The 26,138-nt window shown below is 38.4% G+C and overlaps 1 protein-coding gene and 1 pseudogene across 15 annotated transcripts in view; one reads left to right on the plus strand and one right to left on the minus strand.

Annotated features, from left to right (window-relative positions):
• Positions 1 to 26,138, plus strand: part of DST (dystonin) — a 470,287-nt gene that overhangs the window by 10,440 nt on the left and 433,709 nt on the right. The gene's annotated exons all lie outside the window — the stretch shown is intronic.
• Positions 5,352 to 7,210, minus strand: LOC118524221 (nucleophosmin-like; annotated as a pseudogene).

Genomic DNA, 26,138 nt, shown 5'->3' on the forward strand with positions numbered 1-26,138 from the left:
TTTTTTTATTTTTTTTAAAAGTAATCTCTGCACCCGATGTGGGGCTTGAACTTACAACCCTGAGATCAAGAGTGCACACTCCACTGACTGAGCCAGTCAGGTGCCCCAAGTTCAACTTTCTTAATATGACATCAGAATGATCCCTATCCTGATGTCCTTGTGATAGTTCTAGTCTGACCATTTGTCCACATTTTTAATTCTCCAAACAGATTGTGACCTTTTAGGATTATTATTTTGTCCATGTTATTTCCAACTGAGAAAGCCTCTTTTTCTCTTCCATTCCTCTCATTGCCCACCCACTGCCAGAAAAAACAAAAATACTCAGGCACAAGAGGCTAACTCCTGACTTCCCTTTGAAACGTAGTTCATAGATCATTTCTTCCAGGAAACTTTCTTAGTTCTCTCTTCATAATAATAATTGAGTTTTTTGTTCATCTCTTCTGCAAGATTGTGAGTATCTTGAAAGTAGTCGAAATCCCTAGTTCTTAGCTCAGTGTCTGGCACTGAATAAAGCTCAGTAAATGTTTGTTAAATGAATGAATATTTGATGTTTTCTTTTTTAAAATTTATTAAAATTATTTTTTAAAAGATTATTTATTTATTTGAGAGAGAGGGAGAGAGTGAGAGAGATCACAGAGGGAGAGGAAGAGGGAGAAGCAGACTTGCTGCTGAACAGAGAGCCCAATGCAGGGCTTGATCCCAGGATCCTGAGATCATGACCTGAGCCGAAGGCAAAAGTTTAACCAACTGAGCCACCCAGGCACCCTGTCTTCTTTTCTTTTCTTTTCTTTTTTGTTTTTAAGATTTATTTATTATTTTAGAAAGAGAGATAGAATGGAGGGGAGGGGCAGAGGGAGAGGGAGAGAGAATCCTAAGCAGACTCCATGCTAAGCTTGGAGCCTGATGCAGGGCTTAATCCTATGACCCTGAGATCAAGACCTGAGCCAAAACCGAGTCAGACGCTTAACTGACTACACCATCCAGACACCCTGCTGTTTTCTTTATAAAGTCAGTTTAATTCTCAATTTTCATGGATTCTGTAACTTTCCAAATATTCCTGTATCTGTCTTTTACTTAAAGGGAAATAGATGGTTTTCATTTTTTATTTCAGACATACAGTTATGCCTTAGTTAACTTTGTGTATTTACTTTGAAAATACACAGATTCAGGCACTTTTAAAAAAGAGTTGAAAATATTCCCTGACATTTTTATTCATATTGAGGGGATTTGCATAATTTGATGTGAGAGTTTCAAACAAAAATTTTAATATTTAACATTTTTACTCCAATTTATAATATGAAAAAATCAATGTAAGTATGTTCTGTATTGTCTTGTAACAAATTTACCTTATCACTGATATTTTCAGTCAGTTCCAGTGCCTGGATTTTATGTTTTGTTTACAATCACATTGGTACCAAGTGGTATTGTTTTAACCATCATGATCTTAAGAGAAAAGATTAGGGCAGTGTTAATGTGTAATTTATGCATTCATGCCCGGTGAGAGCCAAATGTTGTTGTTTGGTAATCTCTATACAACTATTTTTGAGAAATGTGGTGGTAAATTTGAATAAGGAGCATCAGAAATACCAAATATTAAGGTAAATATATAATTCTATTTAATTCCTTTTAATTTCTTTAAAATACATGTAAATGTTTAGAGCATAAATTATAACATTGTCTTGCGGGATGTATGATGTATACATAGAGATCTGACAATTATAGTAGACAAGTACAGGGGAGTAAATGGACTCCCTGTATGATTGCAACGTTTTTACATTTTATATGAAGTGGTATATTAACTCTAAGTAGAATGAAAAGTTAAGGATGCACATTTTAATTCTCAGAGCAACCAATAAAAAATAAGGCAAAGTCAATAGATAAACCCAAATTGAATTCTAAAAGATATCCAAATGACCCAAAGAAGGAAGGAATGAAGGAACAAAGAGACAAAAAACAGAGGGGACAGGCTGAAAATAAAATCTGAAATGGTAGACCTAAATCCATATTATAATTGCATTAAATATTAATGGATTAAACACTCTGATTAAGAGACAGATTATGAGAATGTCTACATAGTGAGACCTGACAATATGCTATTTATAAGAGATGTACTTAAAAACCTAGTTAGATTGAGAGTGAATGGATGGAAAAAATAAATGATGCATATGATAATCAAAAGAGGATAAGACTGGCCATATTAATATCAGATAAAATAGATATCGAGACAAATAGAGATAAAGAGGAATGTTCCATAATGACAAAAGGGCTAATTGTTTTGGGAGACATAATCATAAATGTGTGTGTATCTAATAACAGAGCCTCAAAATGCATGGAATAAAAATTATTGAAATTAAAGGGAGAAATAGGGTTTCTCCTATTTCTATTTGGTTGTAGAGATTACTTAAAAAAATAAAATCTTAAATCAGAATAGTGGGATGCAGCCAAAGCAGTGCTTAGAGGAAAATATATAAAGCAATTAAAGCTTATATTAGAAAAGAAGATCGATCTAAAATCTAACAAATTTTCAACTTTAAGAAGCTAGAGGATAAAAAGGTAAAGTAAACACAAAGTAAGTAGAAGGAAGGAAATAATAAAGAGCAGACATTGATGAAATAGAGAAAAAAAAGACATACAGTAGAGGGGCGCCTGTGTGGCCCAGTCGTTAAGCGTCTGCCTTTGGCTCAGGTCAGGGTCCCAGGGTCCTGGGATCCAGCCCTGCATTGGGCTCCCTGCTTGGCGGGAAGCCTGCTTCTCGCTCTCCCACTCCTCCTGCTTGTGTTCCCTCTCTCTCTATTTCTCTGTCAAATAAATAAATAAATAAATCTTAAAAAAAACCCCCATAAAATAGAGAAAATTAACAAAGCCAAATTTGGTTCTTTGAAAATATCAGCAAAGTGTTTAAATGTCTAGCTAGATTGATAAAGAAAGAAACAAGAAATCACTGATATGATACATGGAAGAGAGTTTGTAACTATAGAACCTACAACCATTAAAAGAATCAGAGAATATTCTATACAATTTGATGCCAAAAAACTTGACAACTAAGATGAAATGGACAAATATCTATTTATAGCCCTTCAATTATCCATCCTGTACATATTTCATCATGTCTTAGAACTTCTCTAACCCCCAGATCTTGAATTCTGAAATACCTCTCTCTATACAACCTCTTGTCTTTGCACCTCATCATGCACTTAAAAAAATTTTTTTTTATTTTAAGTAAACTCTACTCCACACATGGGGCTTGAACTCACAACTCCAAGACCAAGAGCCATATGCTCTCCCAACTGAGCCAGCCAAGTGCCCCTCATCAAGCAGTCCTAATGAGTTTCTGTCTTACCTTCATCAGGACCTCTGTTCCTAAATCTTCCCTAGCTTTCAGCCTGTCAGCACTTTCTGACAACTTCACTTTCATTTCTGCTCAGTATAGACCCTTAATCAACTGTATGGAGAAGCTTTTACTGTTATTCTCTCTTTGCTCATTCAGTTACTTGCTCTGCCACCAGTGACTTTGACAACTCCCAGACCTGAGTCAATCTCATGGACTGCTTTTCTACTTCTATGCCTAGGAGGCCTGTCCGTATTGGACATCTTCATAAAACCCAGTAATTTGGTTCATTGTGTAATCCAGCAGTCATGTCTGCTCTTTTTTTAGGATATCAGTTAGCTTCCGCTTTGTAACAGACTACTTGAAACATTAACTATTTAGCTCACCATTCCGGGGGTTGGCGACTTTGGCTGTGCCCAGCTGGAAAGCTGTTCTGGCGTGAGTCAGGCTTGGTTCATCATAGCTGGAACTCACTCATGTGGCTTCGGTCAGCCTCGGGCAAACTCAGTTTTCCTCTACAGATCTCTCTTCCAGCAAGGCAACTCAGATTGGTTCACTTGCGGCTAGATTTGGGTTCCAAAAGCAGCAAGAGTGGAGTAAATGTGGCCTCTGGAGGTCTAGGCCCTGAACTGATAAGTATAATGCCGCTGCTTACGCGTTGTTTTGGCCACAGCAAGTCATAGGAGTGGGGGAAATAGAGTCTTGGGAGGAGTTGAAAGTATTGTGGCCACATTTGCAATCTACCATAGAGAATCTTTTGATTTATCTCTGGTATGCTGATGTACTACTCTCCTCAAAGCACTCATTTTAAGCTTTTCCTGTTGTTTTCCATGGACAGTTTTTCCCAACATCTCAGATTTCATATATATGGAAATTATTTCCACCTGAAATTTCTAGCCCTGATTTAAATTATTCAATGTTTTTTTTTTTGAGGTATAATTTCCAGTTTTAGAATATTTTCTACCACCCCAGAACAATTTCTCGTGCCTGTTTGCATTTAATTCCTGTTCCCACCCCTTACCTTACAAAACCACCGATCTACTTTCATTATCTCTAGATTTGCCTTTTCTGGACATTGAATATCAGTGGAATCATGTAATATGTAGTCTTTCTGCATCTGGCTTCTTTCATGTAGCTTGATGTTTTTGCAGTTTATCCATGTTGTAGCGTATATCAGTAGTTTGTTCATTTTTATTGTTGAATAGCATTCTGTTCTATGAATATGGCACACTTTGCTTATCCATTCACCAGTTAATGGACATTGGATTTTTCTCCCCAGTTCTTAGCTGTTACAAAAATGCTGCTATGAATATTTGCATAAAATCTTTGTACGGACATATGTTTTCATTTATCTTGGTTAGATACCTACGAGTAGAATTACTTGCTTATGTGATAAATTTATATTTAATTTTTAAAGAAATTGTCAAACTGTTTTCCAAAGTGGCCGTACAATTTAATATTCTCACCAGCAATTTGTGAGGGTTCTAGTTTTTTCACGTCTTTGGCAGTACTTGTTATTGTCTGTCTTTTTAATTATAGCCATTCTCGTGGGTCTGAAGTGGTATTCTGTAATTTTAATTTGCATTTCTCTAATGCCTCATGATTTTGAACGTCTTTTCATGTTCAAATGGTTCAAATTTTTGGCCATTTTAATTTTTATTGTTTTATGAAAATACTGAGTTTATTTCACATGTATATTTTTTTCTCTTACCATTTGCATTTGTCTGACCACCACTACTACTATATCCTATTGTAACATTGAATACATACTTAAAACCAAGCAAAGGGTGGGGTTCCATCTCTAAAAATCAAACAGGCATTTTGAACAACACACTCTTGGCAATGGAACCTGGACTACATTTATTAGACACAGTAGGGCAAGTTTTTACTTTGCCTTGTAAAAAGGACAGCCAGGTAGAAACTTTTACAGCAATGAAATAAGATGGGAGAATTTTAACAAACTGTTTAGATTTTTACAGAGACTTCTCTACTGCCAGAGATCTTGAATAAGCCACCTGGTCAGTCATCCAGAACAATTCTTCACATAACTGATGACCTTGGCTTCCACTTAGGAAAGATAACCACCTTTTTCTCTGTTTGCATTTTGCTTTACTGTCTTCTGTGGAACTAGGTCCTTTCTGTGTTTTAAGGTTTTTTTTCTTGTTTTTTGAAGAATTCTTGACCTTTTGATCTTAGTGTTAATGGTCTTGAGTCTTTACCATTCTGGTTTGATTTTTGTGCACTTTTGGCTGGAATATCTCATATAGATATCTTTATTGAGTTTTTCCCTTTAGCTCTCTCATCATCAAAATCGCCATCATCATCATCATCATATCATCATCTTCATCAACAATAAGTTTTACTTTTTTCTGTGGAACTTCACTACCACTTCCAGGGGCAGATCGCTTTCCAGATATACTTAGGAATTTCACATCCTCCTCCTCTTCATCTTCTGACTCTGCATCTTCCTACACAGCTACTAAATGCTGTCCACTAATATGCACAGCCCTGAATCACACTTCAACTGTAAGACCACAGGTGGTGTTATTTGAAAGCCCCTAAGGGAAATCATTGACTGTACAGATATTTTCAAAGTTGCCAGTGTCACTTTAATTGGGCTGCCTTCATAATTCATTGCCTCTGCTTCAACACTGTACAATCCATCTTTTTTTTAGACTGAAGCTCAGATATATTTATTATCACATGCATATAAAAGAAGCAAACATACCAATAAGGTAAAAGGCTATGGGATTTAATAAAATTAATGAACACTGGGTTATGCCTTACATATAAAAATCAAACATTTATATAGCATTCTCAAATAAATTATATAGGAGAACAGATTAATGACTTCATTTATTTTTTAAATTGAGAGATAATTGACATACAGCATATTAGTTTCAGGTGTGCAACATAATGATTCAATAATTATATATATTGAGAAATGATCACCATAATAAGTCTAATTAACATCTATCACCACACATAGGTACAAATTTTTTTTCTTATGATTGAGATTTATTCTCAGAGTTGAGGCGCCTGGGTGGCTCCGTCAGTTAAGGGTCTGCCTTTGGCTCAGGTCATGATCCTGTGACCCTGGGATTGAGCCCTACATCAGGCTCCCTGTGGGGAGCCTGCTTCTCCTTCTCCCTCTGCCTGCCGCTTCCCCTGCTTGTGCTCTCTCTCTCTCTCTGTCAAATAAATAAATAAAATCTTTAAAAGATTTATCCTCAGAGCAACTTTCAAATATGCAGTAGAGTATTATTAACTCTAGTCACCCTGTTGTACATTACATCCCCTAGACTTATTTATAACTGTAAGTTTTTTCCTTTTGACCCCTTCATCCCTTTTACTTATCCTCCACTCCTCCTCCTCTGGCAACCACAGTCTGTTCTCTGTACCTGTGAGTTCAGTTTTTTGTTTTGGTTTGTTCTAGATTCCACATATAAGTGAGATCATAGGCACAAGAAAACTGTCTATTCAGATCTGCCTGTTTTTCTTTTTAAAATATTTTATTTTTAAGTAATCTCTACACCCAATGTGGGGCTCAAACTCACAACCCTGAGACCAAGAATTACATGCTCCACCAGTTGAGCCAACCAGGCACCCCAGATCTGCCCATTTTTTAATTTTTTTTTTTTTTTCTCTTGAGTTGTTTGAGTTCTTCATATATTTTGGATTATAAGTCCTTATCAGGTATATGATTGTACAATTCATCTTTTGCACTAGTCCCTAAACTGACCATTCTTAAAGATAACTGGTGTTCATTTTCATCATTATCCAACTTAAAGTGACAATCTTTGTTGGCTTTTAGTTCACACCTGAAAAGATAGTTCTGGGGCTTCATGGGGCTCATGTCCATGTCCACTGAATCTTCCATGGGGTGGTGGCACACAAAGGTGGGAGAGAAGGTGGACAGAAATAAATGACTACTGTTCTAGAGAATAGCCATGCAGGATGGACTCATAGCAGCGCTGGTCTTTGCCCATTTTTAAACTGGGTTTTGTGTCTTCTTGTTGTAAGAGTTCTTTATATATTCTGGATACAAGGCCTTTAACAGACATAGGATTTGTGTATGTTTACTTATGGTCTGTGGTTTGTCTCTTCATTTACTTAATAGTATCTTTTTTTTTTTAAAGATTTTATTTATTTATTTGACAGAAGAGGGAGAGAGAGAGAGAGAGGGTGCACACAAGCGGGGGAGCTGCAGGCAGAGGGAGAAGCAGGCTCTCTGCTGAGCAAGGAGCCCGATGCGGGGCTCCATCCCAGGACCCTGGGATCATGTCCTGAGCCGAAGGCAGATGCTTAACCAACTGAGCCACCCAGGAGTCCCACTTAATAGTATCTTTTTAAGTGTAGAATTTTAAATTTTTCATTAAGTCTAATGTATCAATTGTTTCCCTTTATGGTATCATGCCTAAGAACTCTGCCTCACCCAGTGTCATGAAAATTTTCTGTTTTTTTTTTTTTTCCTAGAAATTTTATAGTTCTGGTTCTTACATGTAATCTATGATCCATTTTGAGTTTTTCTTTATTTTATGAGTATATGCATTATTGGTATTCTTTTAAATATTAATAGAGTTCATCAATGGAGCCATATGAGGCTGGTGTTTTCTTTAAGGGAATATTTTAAGTTACCAATTTAAAATTTAAGTATTCAATTTCTTTACTTTTTATATGCCTATTCGATTTTCTATTTCTTCTTGAGTCAGTTTGATAATTTGTATCTTTCTAGGAATTTGTTCATTTCATCTAAATTGTATAATTTGTTGGCTTAATAGTACTTTCAGATTTCTTTCTCCTTATGTCTAGGCTGAAAGTTGGGGCTTTCATTATCTTGTTCTGCTGCACTAGATGACTATGCTTGCATCCAGGGCTAGGTGGCAGGAAGACAGAGAGAATATATTACAGTGGTGAGAGCTGACCCCACTCTCCTGGGATCAGAGAGGAAGGTTTCCTTCCTAAGAGTTTTGGTACCTATACTGTTGGGACTCCTAATGTCACTGCCTGTGGGATTTCTTGAAGGGCTGGAGCTCAGGAGAACTCAGAAAAAAAAAATGGGGGATTTCTGTACTCCCTTTCTCACTCCTCAAGTCTGAATAAGGGGCCTCCTCTTGGAGTTCTCTCTGTCTGAGGCTCAGTACCCAGCCCTGGGTTTCAGACTGTGATGCTGTGTTACATTTAGTCTGGGGGATACTGGAGACCAAAAATGGCAAACGCACGATTGATTTGGTGGTGCTTCAAATTCTGGCCTTTTTACTTCAAGCCCCTTGCTACTAGTTGCTTCTCAGAGTCTTCAGACAGCTAGTTGCTCAGTGCATTCTGTTCAGTTGTGTAGTTGTGTTCAGTGGGAGACATATGCTTATTCTACTTTACTGTACCCAGAACCATGATCAGTTCTTATTTTTTTTTGAGATTTTATTTATTTATTTTAAGGGGGGAGGGGGAGTGGGGGGAGGGGGAGAGGGAGAGAATCTTCAAGCAGACTCCCTGTTGAGTGCAGAGTCCAACTCGGGGCTTGATCCCATAACCTATGATATCATGATGTGAGCTGAAACCAAGAGTTGGATGCTCAACCAACTGAGCCATCTAGGCGGCCCACCATGATCTGTTTTTAAGTAGTCTATCCTCCCTCCACCTTAAGCCCGTTGCTTTTCTCTTTTTATTTATTTGTGTTTTGAAAAATCTTGTAGCATTTTGCCATCTCAGATGATGCTGGTAAAGATGTGTATTGCTACATATAACTCATGTAACATTGAAGATTCCATTTATTTCATCATTATACTTTTAGTAACCTAACTTTAATATGTTTTCATTTGGAAAAGATTTCTTTCCTTTTCTTTTCTGATCAATCTCATTCTCCAGTTTGATGGATATTCTGGATTTCCTTCTAATTTCTGAAAACTAAGTAGACTGGGATTAAAGAACTACCTACAGATTTTGGAGAAAACAGTATACATTTTATCCTGTTACTGATGTTATTTACAAAGAGAAAAGAACTCTCACGTTAAGAATTAGGCAGTAGACCATTAACAAGCTTTAAATAACTAACTGAACAACTCTAGAGAATCATTAACAAACATTAAATAAGTAAATTCCTGCCACTACCTACTCTGCAGTGAGCTGCATAGAGGGGGAAGCAGGCATTTTCAAGCATTTCAGACTGATATAGAGTGTGACTGCCTCTTTTTTAAAAGCTGCCATAGCGCCGTCCCAAAGGAATTCCAAATATATTTGGGAAGATTTGGTGAAATTGTCTAGCTTTTTTTTTTTTTTTAATTTTATTTTATTATGTTAGGTTTTTTTTTTTAAGATTTTATTTATTTATTCATGAGAGACAGAGAGAGAGAGAAAGTGAGAGAGAGAGGCAGAGGGAGAAGCAGGCTCCCACGGAGCAGGGAGCCTGATGTGGGACTCGATCCCAGGACCCTGGGATCATGACCTGAGCCGAAGGCAGACGCCCAACCATCTGAGCCACCCAGGTGCCCGTTATTATGTTATGTTAATCACCATACATTACATCATTAGTTTTTGATGTAGTGTTCCATGATTCATTGTTTGTGTATAACACCCAGTGCTTCATTCAGTACATGCCCTCTTTAATACCCATCACCAGACTAACCCATCCCCCTACCCCCTCCCCTCTAGAACCCTCGGTTTGTTTCTCAGAGTCCATAGTCTCTCATGGTTCATCTCCCCCTCCGATTTCCCCCCCTTCATTTTTCCTTTCCTACTATCTTCTTTTTTTTTTTTTTTTTAAATAATATGATGTATTATTTGTTTCAGAGGTACAAGTCTGTGATTCAACATTCTTACACAATTCACAACACCATAGCAGGGTATGTGCTATGGAAATTGTCTAGCTTTTTAAAGGTGATGCAGTATAAGAGAAAATTGCAATGCAAATAGAAACTTTTAAAAAGTTTAAAAATTAATTTATAATAATGAGGTCTGTTTCTACTGTTCTGAAGTCCTCCTATAGGATCTCAGCCTTTGGGAGACATTGTGAGAATCTGATGAAATCTATGGTCTATCTCTCTAGAAATATTAGGGGTACATAGACATATACATTTGCACATACTTTCAAGTGCAGAGGAGGCCCTCTTAATGCAGAGATAAACCCCAGTTAAGAAATCCTGCAGTAACTGGGTGTTATATGCAAACAATGAATCATGGAACACTACATCAAAAACTAATGATGTAATGTATGGTGATTAACATAACATAATAAAATAAAATTGAAAAAAAAAATCCTGCAGTAAGATGCCCAGATATCCTTGTCTAGTTAGGATTGGCATCATTTTTGAAAATCTCTACCAGGTGAAAATTTGTGCTGGGTAATGCCTTTGGCAGGGCAAGTTGAGCTTTAGTTCTCACTATGGTTTAGGTGAGAGATGTTGTAGATAACTTTCTATTATGACCGGTAATACTTGGAGAAACAGTAATTCGTAAAGTCCTTCCCAATCCATAGTCCAAAACTGGAAATTCTAGCTCTGATCTTTTATTGCAGCATAGAGGTTGATGTGCTCCAAGTTTGTTTAATAGTGAAGAAGTACATCTTCAGGGAATATGTGGGGCCACAAAAACTCCCTGGGTCAATGTTTCTCAGCTTGCCTTTACCTTGCTGCAGTGATAGGGCTGCATGAGAGGTCAAGGGGTAGAGTGGAAATAATCCTGACTTAGTTGTTAAAAGACCTGAAGTCAAGTCCTGTTCTTTAGCTTAACTTGGATAAGTCACTTAATATTGCCGAGGCTCACTTTCTCCTTTGATAAACCAGAAATAGCAATACCTATTCTATCTTTTTACAGGATGTTTTGAGAATCAGTGAAAATAATATATGTGATTTTTAAAATATACAAACCTATTGATTGAAAGATAAAGGAACACATAGCTATGACAGAATGGAGACCTCATTCATTCACCATGCATTTTTTCATTAGCAGATACCTACAAATCTAACATGCATAGGGAATCTTTGATTTCTCTATTCTCCTGATTGGAAATGTGGCCCTACTATCTTTCAAATACTTTATAGACTCTCTTCGTCTTGTATAGAAAAAAAACAAGAAAAGGAAGGTTAGTGATAGAGAAAGAGGAAGTCAAATGATTTGCATAATACTTGAGTTGAAAAAAATCAGTAATCAAGTAGTTTATATGAGCTCTTAAATTGATATTCAAAGGAAGCAGGGTGATTTTAGGCTCTTCTGGAAATAGTGAGATCTCATCCTGTCCCATATCCTACCCTGGAGATGACCTAGTTATGGGGAAATAATAATAGCTGCCATTTTTTGAGAGCATTCCTGTCTTCACCTATGTTCTATCTCATTTAATCATCACTTCCCCAAGGTCAGACAGAGGTTGTTCCCAGAGCTGAAATTCCAACTCTGGTCCTTTTACCTGCACAGTCCATGCTTATAGCTCCCTAGCAGCAGAAAAGTGAGGCCGAGTCAGAACAAGCTGCACTGGCATTTGCCTTTTCTAAGGTTCATAGGGATCAATGTTAATTCACATTCTTTAACCTTGAAAGCTCAGAGTAACCTTTGAGCTTGCTCTCTGGGACTTAGAGATAGAATTGCCATCTGAAAGCAGGGTGGGATTCAGATGGAATCAAGTTTTAGCTTTCAGCAATAAAGATCTCTGAGCTCCACTTTTTAATTTTTGAAATTCTTAAAGAAGTGAATTTCCAGTATTTAATCTATTTTCTGAGAGCTCCTTTTTCAATATTGGAATTTACATTTCTGAGTTATTAGAAAATATGAAAAAATATGATTATTATAACTTGTAAATACAGTGCATTTTCTCCATTATTATTAGAAAGAAAAATGTGCTGGTGTTTTCCACAGATGCAGTCAGATGCAGACTGAGGGGCTGACTTCCCTCTTGGTCTGCTCTTTGACGAAGCTGCAGTTTGCTGGTTACGTTATGGATGTGGCAGAACAGAAGAAACCAAAGGCCGCATTTTAAATAATATTCCTAGTTGTTTAGATTCCCTTAAGGTATTTAGAATATCTAGCTATATGTCTGAATCATATGCTGTACTGGATGGGAGGTAAAATTAGGAAATTTTGGCTGGCTACTGCTACATTATAATTTCTCTAGAAACCTCAAGAAAATAATGGACTCAAACATGCCTTGAGCTGTTCTCTGAGAAACTATGGCAACAGGCCTTTTAATTAAAGCTGAACTAGTGTGTGTAGCTTAGAAAAACAGAGAGATACTGCCAACTGATACGGAGAGTGTATGGGAGTAATCCAGAAAACTAAAAAAAAAAAAAATTATTTTTAGATATATTTAGATAACTCTTTGTTATCTACATTGTTCAAAGAAACAGTAGGAAAATCTCTTAGTGGATATCAATATTTGGCTTTGGAATATAATATTTTTTCTATAAGAAAATATAGTTTCCTAATTATGCCTTTTAAGATTAATATTCAAATTAATTTATGTTTCCTGAGTACATGTTAACTGAAGTTGGAAGGGCCAGCCTGGAGGCATCTCAGTTGCAGAGGGCAACCAACCCAGGACAGTCACAAAAAGGATGATCTTTTCATTTTGATAATGGAGACTATATATATGCCACAGTGAAATGCACTGGTGGGCTGTTGATCAACAAATTAGTAAACTGGACCCCTGCCGGGATGAACCATTTACCGCCAGCGTGCTAGAATTTGTAAACTCAGAGCATACCAAAAAGTAATTTAAAAAAACAAAAACTAAATGGGAAGTCAAGAGTTGTCATTTTTCTAGGATCAAAATATGGGTTATGCTAATAACCCCCAGTGATGGAAAGATTTTTATCACCTTCTTTCCCAGGGCGAGTTTGAGTTTATGCCTATTGTTTTAACATCCTGTCTGATTAGTGCTCCCATTCACTCTTAAAAATGCACCTGTTTGGGAGATAAACTGTATAGTCACTTGGTGAGGGCAATAGCACAAAAGAAGAGTAGTCTCTAATGAAATAAAACGTAATGGTGAGAAATATAAAGCTCATAAGCCAGAGACAGTATAGAAACTGGCTCTTAAAATAGTCTGTTATCCAGTCTCCTTGGCTTTGGCTTGCAGTTTACCTTTTATTGTATTGTTGGCAGAGTTAGCTATCCATAATCAGATCTGATCTTCCACTCCTTTTGCTTAATGGCATTGCTTACAGAATTAGTATACCCTTCCTCAGTCTTAGCTCCACCCTACCTCTAACCCATACATTACCTAAACTCAAACAAGGCCTAGTTATTCAATGTTCACTGTGCCCCCCTGTGTTTTCCTATTACTGCTAGTGCTGGAATTCCTCTACTCTTTTTTTTGTGTATGTGTGGCAAACTCCTACTCATACTTAAAAACAAAGATTAAACATCTCTTCTTTCCTTCCTTTATCTCACAATCCTCCCTTAATCCTCTCAAACATTTTCCTCTCTGGGACTGGATGAGGGCACCAGATATGGGGATTTACACATCCGTCTTCCCAAGGCAGGTACTATGTACAGTTGACCCTTGAACAATGGCAGGGGTTAGGGGCACTGACCACCCCCCCAGTTGAAAATCCATGCATAATTTTGACTTCCCCCAAAACTTAACTACTAATAGCCTACTGTTGACTGGAAGCCTTACTGAGAACATAAATAGTGGATTAATATTTTTTATGTTATATGTATTACATACTGTATCCTTACAGTAACATAAGGTACAGAAAAGAAAATGTTATTAAGAAAATTCAAGGAAGAACTTCTGGCCTCCCTCTAGCTACCATCTTGCGTCCCCACATGTGTGCACCTAATCTCAGCAGGTCTGTCTGAGACCCCCTGAGCATCAACCCTAGTCCCCCATTTCCACTCAAACAAGATGAAAACAACTATTATGAACTAGGAGAAACTTGCCAAACTGCAAGCACAAGTGCGCATGGGTGGGAAAGGAACTGCTCACCAAAAGAAGATGGTTCATAGAACGCTACAGCAGATGATCAAAAACTTCAGTTCTCCTTAAAGAAGTTGGGGGTAAACAGTATCTCTGGTATCGAAGAAATGAATATGTTCACAAACCAAGAACAGTGATCCATTTTAACCTAAAGTTCAGGCATCCCTGGGGGTGAACACTTTCACCATTACAGACCATGCTGAGACAAAGCAGCTGACAGAAATGTTACCCAGTATCTTAAACCAACTTGGTGCAGACAGTCTCACTAGTTGAAGGAGACTGGCTGAATCTCTGCCCACACAATTTGTGGACAGAAAAGCAACACTTGCTACCGGAGAAGAGGATGATGATGAGGCTTCAGATCTTGTGGAGAATTTTGATGAAGCTTCCAAGGATGAAGCAAACTGAATTGAGTCTACTTCTGAAGAAGATAAAACTTGGAGAAGCTACTGGGAGCTGCTATTTTCTATTATGACTGCTTTTAAAAATTTTGTTCATGGATCTGGTAAAATCTAGATCTCTAATATTTTTAAGCCCAAGGCCCTTGGACACTGCAGCTCTTTTCAGTTTTTGCTTATATACAAGTTATTCTTTGCAGCTAATTAAGCTGAAGAAGCCTGGGAATAAAGTTTGAAACAAGGTTAATAAAAGTTTTGCCTAGATGAAAAAAGAAAGAAAAAAAATTCAAGGAAGATAAAATACATTTACAGTACAGTATTTATCAAAAAAAAAAAAAATCTGTGTGACCTGTCAGAATGGCTAAAATCAACAACACAAGAAAACAGGTGATGGCAAGGATGTGGAGAAAGGGGAACCCTCTTGCAATGTTGGTAGGAATGCAAATTGGTGCAGCCACTCTGGAAAACAGTATGGAGGTTCCTCAATAAATAGTAGAACTACCCCATGATCCAGCAGTTGAACTACTAGGTGTTTACCCAAAGCATATAAAAATACTAATTCAAAGGGATACATGCATCCCAATGTTTATAGTAGCTTTATCTATAATAGCCAAATTATGGAAAGAGCTCAAGTGTCCATTAATTGATGGATGGATACAGAAGATGTGGTGTGTACACACACACACACACACACACACACACACACACACAGGAATATTACTTAGTCATAAAAAAGAATGAAATCTTGCCATTTGCAACAACATAGATGGAGCTAGAGAGTAGTAAGTCAGAGAAAGACAAATACCATATGATTTTAATCATATGTAGAATTTAAGAAACAAAACAAGCAAAGGGAAAAAAGGGAGGGAAGCAAATCAAGAAAGAGACCCTTGGGGCACCTGGGTGGCTCATTTGGTTAAGTGTCCAACTCTTGATTTGGGCTCAGGTCATGATTTCAGGGTCGTGAGACTGAGTTCCTCGTTGGGCTCCATGCTGGGCGTGGAGCCTGCTTAAGATTCTCTCTGTTCCTCTGCCTCTTCACCCCCTCCCTCTCTAAAAACAAACAAACAATCAAACAAACAAACCCAGACTCTTAACTATAGAGAACAAACTGATGGTCACTAGAGGGGTGGTGGGGGGTTGGGTTAAATAGGTGATGGAGATTAAAAAGTGTAGAGATGAACACCGGGTGTTGTATGAAGTGTTGAATCACTATATTGTACACCTGAAACTAATATTACACTGTATGTTAAGTAACTGGAATTTAAATAAAAACTTAAAAAAAAAATCTTTGTGGGGCACCTGGGTGGTTCAGTTGGTTAAGCGTCTGCCTTTGGCTCAGGTCATGATCTCAGGGTCCTGGGATCCAGTCCTGCATGGGGCTCCCTGCTCAGCGGGGAATCTGCTTCTCCTTCTCCCTCTATCCCCCCAACCCTAGCTTGTGTGTGCTCTCTCTCTCAAATAAATAAATAAAATCTTAAAAAAATATATTTGTGTAAGTGGACCTGTGCAGTTCAAACCCGTGTGGTTCAAGGTTCAGCTGCAATTTCTATCTTTTCTCCATAGCCTTGTGTGGGATGTGGCACAGAATGGTTCCTTACTCACTATTTGTTGAATATTTGATGTTTGATAAATATTTGATGAATGGATGAATGGGCTTAAGTGGGTAAAATAATTGGAATCGGTAGGGCATATTTGAGAAAACGTAGAGTAGTTGAAATTTGGTTCTGCTGTTTTCCCTCTTCCCTCTTTCCCATTCTTCTGCTCCTCTAGGTGCCCACTGCTGTCATGCCGGTTTCTTGGCTTCCCAGAACACTTTCTTCAGGGTATTGCCTAGGCCTGCCCTACCCTTAAATTCCCCTCAGCTTCTTTTTTTTTTTTTTAATTTTATTTATTTATTTGACAGAGAGAGACACAGCGAGAGAGGGAACGCAAGAAGGGGGAGTGGAAGAAGCAGGCTTCCCGTGGAGCAGGGAGCCCGATGCGGGGCTCGATCCCAGGACCCTGGGATCATGACCTGAGCTGAAGGCAGCAGCCTAACGACTGAGCTGCCCAGGCGCCCCTCCCCTCAGCTTCTAAAATCCCTTTTGCCTTTCTTCCCCAAACTTCTACCCTCATCTCCCATCAGGATGTCATTTCCATACTGAAGAATGCAGATAGATATAATTAGAGGATAATCACTTCAACTTAATTCATTCCAGGTTATAAAAGACTGACAAGGAAACAGCAGGAAGTGTCTGAAATTTGAATTCCACAATAGAAGTGCTTGCTTTGCCTGTGCAGATTTCTGACTGGACTGTATGTATAACCTTCCCTTTCATATAGTATACTAATGCCATCTCTAAACAGGTTTTCATGCCAGGATTTTAGATTATGTCATTCAATCAGGACAAAGGAATATTTTGAGAGCTGCTTGCCTGTAACCAGTTTCAGCAACATTATTGTCCTTGTTCAGCATTTGCAATTATTTGGATATTTTTTTGCCTTTTTTGTATCTTTTTGTACAAATGAACGAACATTGGGACAATGACTACTAATGATGGTGATAAGGAAATTAGGTCTCATACAGCTAATGAACTTCAGGCAAAGATATAAAAAATCATCGCATGAGTCAAGAGTCGATTCTTACCCTCAAATGGATGCTCACTGATTTTAAGCCCATCTATAGTCTTTTCGTTACATATGGAAAGAAAGCAAAAGCAAGGAACATGTATGGAAGTCTGGAACTCTGTCTTCTGAGACTGTGTACAAAACGGGAGCTATAACTAAGGATTTTTAAGATTTAGTGTTAATTTTTTTATAACTAAGGATTTTTTATCTTATATTTTGATTTCTGGGACTGAAACCTAAGTCTCTCATGTGACTCTGCACATTTTATTTCCTTTGTGCTTTCATGAAAACATTTGGTACAGAGGAGGGGCCACCTGTAAAAGGCAAGGAAGATATGCCTGGGTTTCCTTCAAGCTGCCTCTTCACTGTTGTTAACTGTTGCTTTAAATCCTTCTAGCAGCTAGAATCTAATACCTCTGCTGCAACTACTTTAATAGATCCCAAAGTCAGGGCCCTGCAAAACCAGCTATGGCATAGGCCCCTGGCTTGGTATTGAGATTTACAAGATGGGGCCAGAGGTTCTACAGAATATCACCACTTTCCTTCCCTGTTTTCCTCATCTACACAGGAACCACCAGAGCCTGGAACGCCCCTTACTCTGGGCCATTGATTCTGAAGGGCTTAGTCTTACTAGAAGAGTGAACCCAACTGACTGAGAGATCAGGCCCTTCTGTCAGAGGCTTAAATGGAATAAAATAAAGTTGAGTAAGACCTACCCTTACCTTTGTGGAACTCTCTCTTTCCTTTATTTTACAGTGATGTATGATCTGATAAGAAATTTGTCATTCATTGAAGTTAGTGTTTATGTTTCCCTTTTTTTCCTCTTCTTTGGCTATACCTGCATTTTCCTGAGAGTCACTATACTTGTACATAGAATCAAAGGGTAAATTGGGTTTGTTATTGTTTGTTTGTTTTTTTTGACTCTGCACATGAGATTTTATTTTATTTTATTTTATTTTTATTTTTATTTTTTTTAAAGATTTTATTTATTTATTTGACAGAGAGAGAGATAGCGAGAGCAGGAACACAAGCAGGGGGAGTGGGAGAGGGAGAAGCAGACTTCCCGCCGGGCAGGGAGCCCGATGTGGGACTCGATCCCAGGACCCTGGGATCATGACCTGAGCCGAAGGCAGACGCTTAACGACTGAGCCACCCAGGCGCCCCTGCACATGAGATTTTAGTAATGGGATTGGGGGAGTGGAAAAAGGTAACAGGAAAAACTTTATGTATGCTGGTATCTCTTCTCTGTAGAAATTAAAAGATTTAGTTAGGCAGTATTTGCTGTTATTGCCTATTTATTTTAATTTTAGTTTAGTTTTTGCATAGGTAAACATTCACATGATTCAGAAATTAAAACCTATAAAATATATCAGGGAGAATTCTTTATGCCATTCTTACTCCTTATATTTAAGGAAATCTTAAGTAACCACTGTTCTTAGTTTCTTGTGAATCCTTTCATTATTATTTTTCTTTTTACAAGGAAATAAAAATATATTTTATATTTCTCCTTCTTGATATGCATAACAACATACTATATACACTGTTCTGCATCTTGTTTTATTCACTTAATATAACTTGGAGAGCTTTCTATAGAGAGTACTCTACTTTTTATAGGTGCCTAGTATCTCGTTGGATACAAAATATAATTTAGTTAACCATCTCACTATTGGTGACATTCGGGAATTTTCTAATTTTTTATTACAAACGATGCTTAAATGTAAAACCGTAGTCATTTCACATGTGTGCAAATGTTATCTGTAAGATGAACTCCCAAAAGGAGAATTATGGGGTCAAAGGTTTATGTATTTCAATTTTGATAAGTAGTATCATGTGGCCCTCCATAATGGTCTGTTTTAATTACTGAGGCTTCATAATATGTCTTCTCTTATTGGGTGCTCTTTTGCTTGGCTACTATTATTTTTCCTCTTTCATATGGTTATTAGAATCAGGCTGTCTAATTCTAATTTAAAAATTAGTATTTTTATTGAGACCATGTTAAGTGTGAATTTTGTTAAATGAGAACTGAATCTTTATGATTTCGAGTTTTCCTATCTAATAATTGGTATGCTTTTCTATTTTAAACTCTTCTTTTGTGGAAGAATCTTTTTCATGTATTTCTTCCACGTCTTGTTAAGATTATTTCTAGATTTTATCTTTTTGGTTGTGATTAAATGTGGGTCTTTTTTTTTTCATTATATCTTCTGTTTGTAGTTTCTACATATGGAAACTACTGGTTTCGTTATCTTAACCTTGTAATCTGCTAACTTACTTATTTTAAAGTTTGTAGTACTTTTCAGTGGAATCTCTTGGGTTTTCCAGGTATACAAAACATCATCTGGGGGCACCTGGTTGGCTCAGTCCATAGAGCATGTGACTTTTGATCTCGGGGCTGTAAGTAGGAGCCCCACATAGGTTTAGAGATTACTTAAAAATAAAATCTTAAACAAAACCGAAAACATATCATCTGCAAGTAGAGATTATTGGACATCTTCCTGTCTTATTGTACATTTTTTATTTCTTTCATTTGTATGTTTGTATTGGCTAGGACACCCAGCAAAATGTTAAATAATAAGAGTAGGTATCCTTTTCTGGTGCCTGACTTTACTGAGAATGTCTTTGGTATTTCCCTGATAAGCATAAGCTGGGTTTCAGGTTGACATAAAAACATTTTATTATGTTTTAGAACTCGTCATCTATGCTGGTTGGTTACTTATTTAGTAAAAGATTTTACTTATTTATTTGAGAGAAAGAGAGCACATGTGGAGTGAAGGGCAGAGGGAGAAGCAGACTCTCTGCTGAGCAGGGAGCCCGAAGCGGGACTCGATCTCTGGACTCTGGGATCATGACCTGAGCCAAAGGCAGACGCTTAAACGACTGAGCCACCCAGGCACCTGGTGGTTATTTATTTATTTTCTGTTCTCTCAGCTTCACCTTGCCTTTATATATGATAGCCTCTCCAGTGGGGCCTGGGACTCTGCAGACTCTGTCTCCCAGATGCCTTTGACAGCTGATTCCTGTTGGGATCTGTCAATAGGGGGCACTAGAGGGAGCCTGGAAGGTGGGAGGAGGGAGAAGCACTTCTCTCTTGCTGTTCCTGTCAGAGGTGCCCCAGTAAAGGTATCTCACCTCAGTCTCTAGTTTTTCTCTAGAATGTCAGAATCAGCCTCATCACTTCCCCTCATAGGTACCAGCAGAAGCCAGGCAGTGGTCCCTCCGCAGAGGTGTGAGTCTCAACCTAGAGGCACTTTCCTCCCCTGAGCTCCTGAGGAACTAACAGTACCTAACCAGTGTGCTTTGTGCGGCCTCTCCTTTGAGCTACCACATTCTTGTAACCTAACCTCTTCCAGCCCCCAGCCCCAGCTTATAGGTGGTAGCTGCATTTATTATCTCAAGGTAACCTCAGTCTCCTCATTTTCTGTTCCGGCCCTCCAACACCTGTTTCACCAATTCCTTTTATTAAATCCTCTCCACTGAGCATTCTGATGAGCTGATGAGCTTTCTGCTTTCCTGAAGGGACGCAGTCTATGACTCATCTATTCTTATTTTACTGAATGTTTTGATCCAGATTGTTTTCTGAAAAATTTCCCCCAGGGCTTTTTCTGTGCTAATGGGGATGATTGTGTGAGTTTTCTTTTTAGACCTATGAAATATAATAATGGATTTTTCTAACACTGGACTCTTGAATTTCTATAATAAATCACCCTTCAGGGCACATGCACCCCAATGTTTATAGCAGCAATGTCCACAATAGCCAAACTATGGAAAGAGCCTAGATGTTCATCAATAGATGAATGGATAAAGAAGATGTGGTGTGTATATATATATATATATATATATATATATATAATGGAATATTATGCAGCCACCAAAAATTGAAATCTTGCCATTTGCAATGATGTGGATGGAACTAGAGGGTATTATGCTAAGTGAAATAAGTCTATCAGAGAAAGACAAGTATCATATGATCTCACTGATATGAGGAATTTGAGAAACAAGACAGAGGATCATAGGGGAAGGGAGGGAAAAATGAAACAAGACGAAACTGGAGAGGGAGACGAACCATAAGAGACTCTTAATCTCAGGAAACAAACAGGGTTGCTGGAGTGGAAGCGGGTGGGAGGGATGGGGTGGCTGGGTGATGGACATTGGGGAGGGTAGGTACTATGGTGAGCGCTGTGAATTGTGTAAGACTGATGAATCACAGACCTGTACCCCTGAAACAAATAATACATGAAATATTAATAAAAAAAGTTAAATATAAAAAAGTAAGAAAAAAAAAATCTCCCTTCAGGGTGCCTGGGTGGCTCAGTCGTTAAGCATCTGCCTTCTGCTCAGGTCATGATCCCGGGATCCTGGGGTTGAGCCTTGAGTGGGGCTCTCTGCTCAGGAGGGAGCCTGCTTCTCCCTCTCCTCCCCACTCATGCTCTCTCTCACTATCTCTGTCTCTCTCAAATAAATAAAGTCTTAAAACAAATAAATCCCCCCATCATGTGTTCTTTTAATGGGCTGCTGATTCTACTTGCTGATATTTTCATTATGATTTTTGCATTAATCGTTATACATGAGATTGGTCTGAAGTTTTCTCTTCTGGGGTAATCTGTGTCAGGGTTCTATTTCAGTGCTGTTATTTGCTTCATAACATTTTTGAGTTTCCATGTTTTTTTTAAACTCTGGAACAGTTCAAATAGTGTTTTACATCAGCCTTTCCAGGTTTCTGTTGTTGTTTTATCTGGTTTTTGCTTCTTAAAGTTTGGTGGCATCCCCTTTATGAGATTTTCTGGGTCTGGTACTAGTTTGGTATCATATAGTGGGAGATTATTTTATTAAATGAATCCAAAATGACTCAAAAAATGTTTGATGCTGCATTAGCTAGGCTAGTTGAGAAACGGTGGTCCAAACCAAACTGAAGTAGGCAGTGTATCTCTGATGCCTTTTAATCCCATAATTATCCTACTTACATCTTTAAGTAATTCTCCCTCTTATCTTCTCCTCTTTTCCATCCTATTCTGATGCCAGTCCCTGCTGAGATTACCTACTCTGAACTGATACAGTTTTGGATATATGACCTTGCATGTATCACATATTTGCATTTTAATAGTGGAATCATGAATATGGTCATGACAGGATCTTGGGTCCTGGTACTTTATGTTTTGTGTCCCCTGCGTCTTCTGTTCTCCAAGTACACTTACATCTGAGGTGAGGCATAACTGTACTAGGTTGAGGAGAGCGTATCCTTCCACAGACTCAGTCAAGCAGGTTTAATAAGCTTTCCACCCCCTGAGGGGGTCTCCAACCTTCTTTTAAAAACCACCCCAAAACATCAGGGTCACCAGCTACCTTGGAGGAAGTAAAGGAGAACTGGAAGACTGCCTCGTTCAAATTTCTGATCTCATTTCTAGCCTCCTAACTCATCAATTATTTTCAGTGCTTTTATGCATCCTCCTCTTTCTGGCCAGTGGGCCTTCTCTTGCCCTTGACCTTGTTGAACCCTCACTCATTTTCGAAGCGGTGACCCTGGCTTTTCTTACAGTGGAGCCCCCCCTCCCGCCACCATGAACAGACCACCTCCTCCATGATGTCTCCTGAGCATACTTCATGTTCCCTTCATTGCATCACTTGCTTTTAAGTCTGTGTTGTTCCTGACGGTGCGTTGGGTCTTCATTTTTATTTTCCGTGCTTAGTACAGTGCTGCACGCATAGGAGGCCTCAAAAAATATTGGTTGAGTTATTTAATAAATAAAACCCAAGTAAAAGTGGACAAAAAGAAAGATGAATGACAAATGGCTAAATGGACTCTAAAGGGACTTCAGTACCATGTGCCAAATGCTAGGTGGGTTTTTTTTTTTGTAAAGATCTTGTTTATTTATTTGACAGAGAGAGACACAGCAAGAGAGGGAATACAAGCAGGGGGAGTGGGAGAGGGAGAAGCAGGCTCCCCGCCGAGCAGGGAGCCTGACACAGGACCCTGGGATCATGACCTGAGCCCAAGGCAGACGCTTAACGACTGAGCCACCCAAGCGCCCCTAAAAGGTGGGTTTTGAATAATCCACTCACACTGCATGAAAGTAAACATAATGTTTTCATTCAGAGTGAATTTAATTTATATTCGATTTATGTTTATAGTGCAGATGCTTTTCTGGCAACACACCTTTCTAAATCTGCTTACTCAGATGTATATCAGAATAAATCAGAAAGACAGTTTTCAAGGCTATGAAAGTCTAAAATTCTCTAGTAGCTTTATAATAATCCACCTTTTGTATCAGGACGCTTGTGTTTGTTTATCCTGCATCAGGAAATTCTGTCCTGCTTCAGGAAATGATGATAGTAGAGATAAGACAATGAATGGGAATAATAAGAGATGCTAAAAATACCTTTGTAGGGAGAGGAGATGACCTGAAAGCAGAGGATTAAGTTGAGGGGTTTGAGGGAAATTAAAGCTCTTTCCATGGTGTCTCCACCTGGAAAGTATAAATATAGAGCATGGGATTATGTTTAGCTTGAATGTTTTCCCATCTTGAGCTGCTAGAAAAATTTTAATTGGCAATCTGTGTTCGGATGACAACGGGAGGATTTAGAATTCTTTGGACCCATTTTAGCCACAAAAATTATTCAGGCACATAAAAATACTGTTATCCTTATCTTACTGTTCCACTGATGCTACCTGCCCAAAGTGCACCTTAATGCATTAATGTATTTATGTACTTTTTATTCTGTACTCTCTAGGTAGAGAGTAAGGTTTTAGTTTTCTCTTTGTTCTTAGTGTGCTGAATTGTGTAGGGACGTGGGACAGTTTTGGAGAAAATTTACATATATATCTATGCTTCTTATTGAATTACATTAATAGTTAAAATTAATCATTTTAAAGAGTTTGACATTACCCCAAAATAAGGAAAAAATGTTTGACGTTGACAGTATAAATTTGCTGATTTTATAACCTTACCTCAGAAGTGTTATTTCTTTTGGTAAGACAATTTGGTTTTATCAACTATGATATGAGCAGGCTGATTCTTACCTGTAAATCAGTATGAGTGCCTTCATTCCTATCCCACAGAGTTAGTTTCTGTCTTCGTTTAGGGAGTAGGGAATGTGAGTGGAGGATAGAAACTGAGGAGAATGTATCTTATGGTTTCTCCAGCTGGAGTGCCCTTCCCAGGGAGATGTGCCTCCTTTCCAAAAGGTACACAATGTGGAGACCATTACTGCTGCCTTTACTTAAAATAAATGCACACTGGATCCCAGTAAAAGTTCTAGCAGTGTAGGGTTTAGCTGAATGCCCCAAAACTCTGGGGGGGCCAGGGCTCTGTCAAGGGTCAGGCCCGACCTCTTGGCCCAGGCCTTTCTCTTTTATTCTTTATCTGTCTTTTTTTTTTTCTTGGTCTGTCTACATCCTAAGGAGAGGAGTTTTCTCCTCTTGTTTCTCTGTCCTAGACTTTGCACCTCACCCCTTCCCAGCCCCCACCTTAGGCATCCTGTGAAGGTCAGTGCCTTTCTCCTTTTTTGCCATCTCTGAGAAGGGTAGGGTGAACTTTGACTCGGGACTGCTGGTTTTGCCAGTCTCCTCAGAGTCTAGATGAGAAAGTAACATTCTTCCTATTCCTTTTTTGGAGGTGTTCCAACCACAAAAGGTGTAAGCAGAATCAAGTCCCTTTCCATCATGCAAGAACATAGACTCTCCTGTTAGCTTACCTTTTTTTTTTTTTTTTAAGATTTTATTTATTTATCAGAGAGAGACACAGCGAGAGAGGGAACACAAGCAGGGGGAGTGGGAGAGGGAGAAGCAGACTTCCCCCTGAGCAGGGAGCCCGATGTGGGGCTGGATCCCAGGACGCTCAACGACTGAGCCGAAGGCAGATGCTCAACGACTGAGCCACCCAGGCGCCCCTGCTTACCTTTTTATTAAAAAAAAATTTTTTTATACTATGAATGAGAAGTTATTTAGGAACATTTTAGGGTACAAAATGAGAGAGATCTTTCTTTTACTATGGAAGTAGCTTGTACTTCTGATGGTTAAATTAAAATAAAACATTAAATTAAAATATTTAAAAACTAGAAAAGAGGATTTTGTACATTCAGTGCTAAAAATGTCTCCACTCTGTAGATATATTTCATTTATTGCTTTCACCAAATTTCCTCCACCACAAAAGGATATTGGTAGAAACCTAAGATGACCAAAGCTGGGATGAAACATAAATTATGTCAGTCATTCTCTCAGATTTTCTTGTTTAAGCGTGTTGACCTTAGAAAAAAAGAGCCAGCTATTTTACCAGCAAAATAAGCTTATTTGAGAATAGCAGAGGATGGCAATTCAGGACAAACAAACCATAGCAAGTCTGGAGAACAGGAGAGAGGGGCTTGCTTTTGGAATGGCTTGCAAGGGAGGAAGCCGAAGGGGCTATTGCGGCTTCTCACTGGCTGAATGTAGCAGTTTCTCATTGGCTGGGCTGTTGCTAGGCAAGGAGATTTTCCTTCTTCCTGCTGGGAGAGGTTAAATAAGGGGTGTGTGAGGTATGCTTCTTAAGGTGGGTGGTAGTGCACAAGAACCCTCCTTTCAGGGTTTCTCAACTCCTTTTTAATGAGGTTTCCTTAATTTATTTTCACATTTCCCCCCTTTGATCAAGATCTTTGCTTGAAAGCATTGCTAATCAAGAGCTAGGACTTTTTATTTAGAGGTTTCATACACTAAAGTGATTTCATCCCTTAGTGCCAGGAAGGACCTTTCTTGAATGTCATGTCTCAGATGGAAGGAAAGTGTGCAGGTTGAAACCATTGAGGTAACATTTGAGTAACAAGGAAGGGTAGAAGGGAGAATGCTCAGGCATTTCTCATCTGAGGTTTGTATCTTAAGCATTGGAGATCATCTTGAAGTGCTAAGCTAACATCCCCCTGTTGGGCA

Source organism: Halichoerus grypus, chromosome 9 (assembly GCF_964656455.1).
Source record: "Halichoerus grypus chromosome 9, mHalGry1.hap1.1, whole genome shotgun sequence".
Taxonomy (NCBI): Eukaryota; Metazoa; Chordata; class Mammalia; order Carnivora; family Phocidae; genus Halichoerus; species Halichoerus grypus.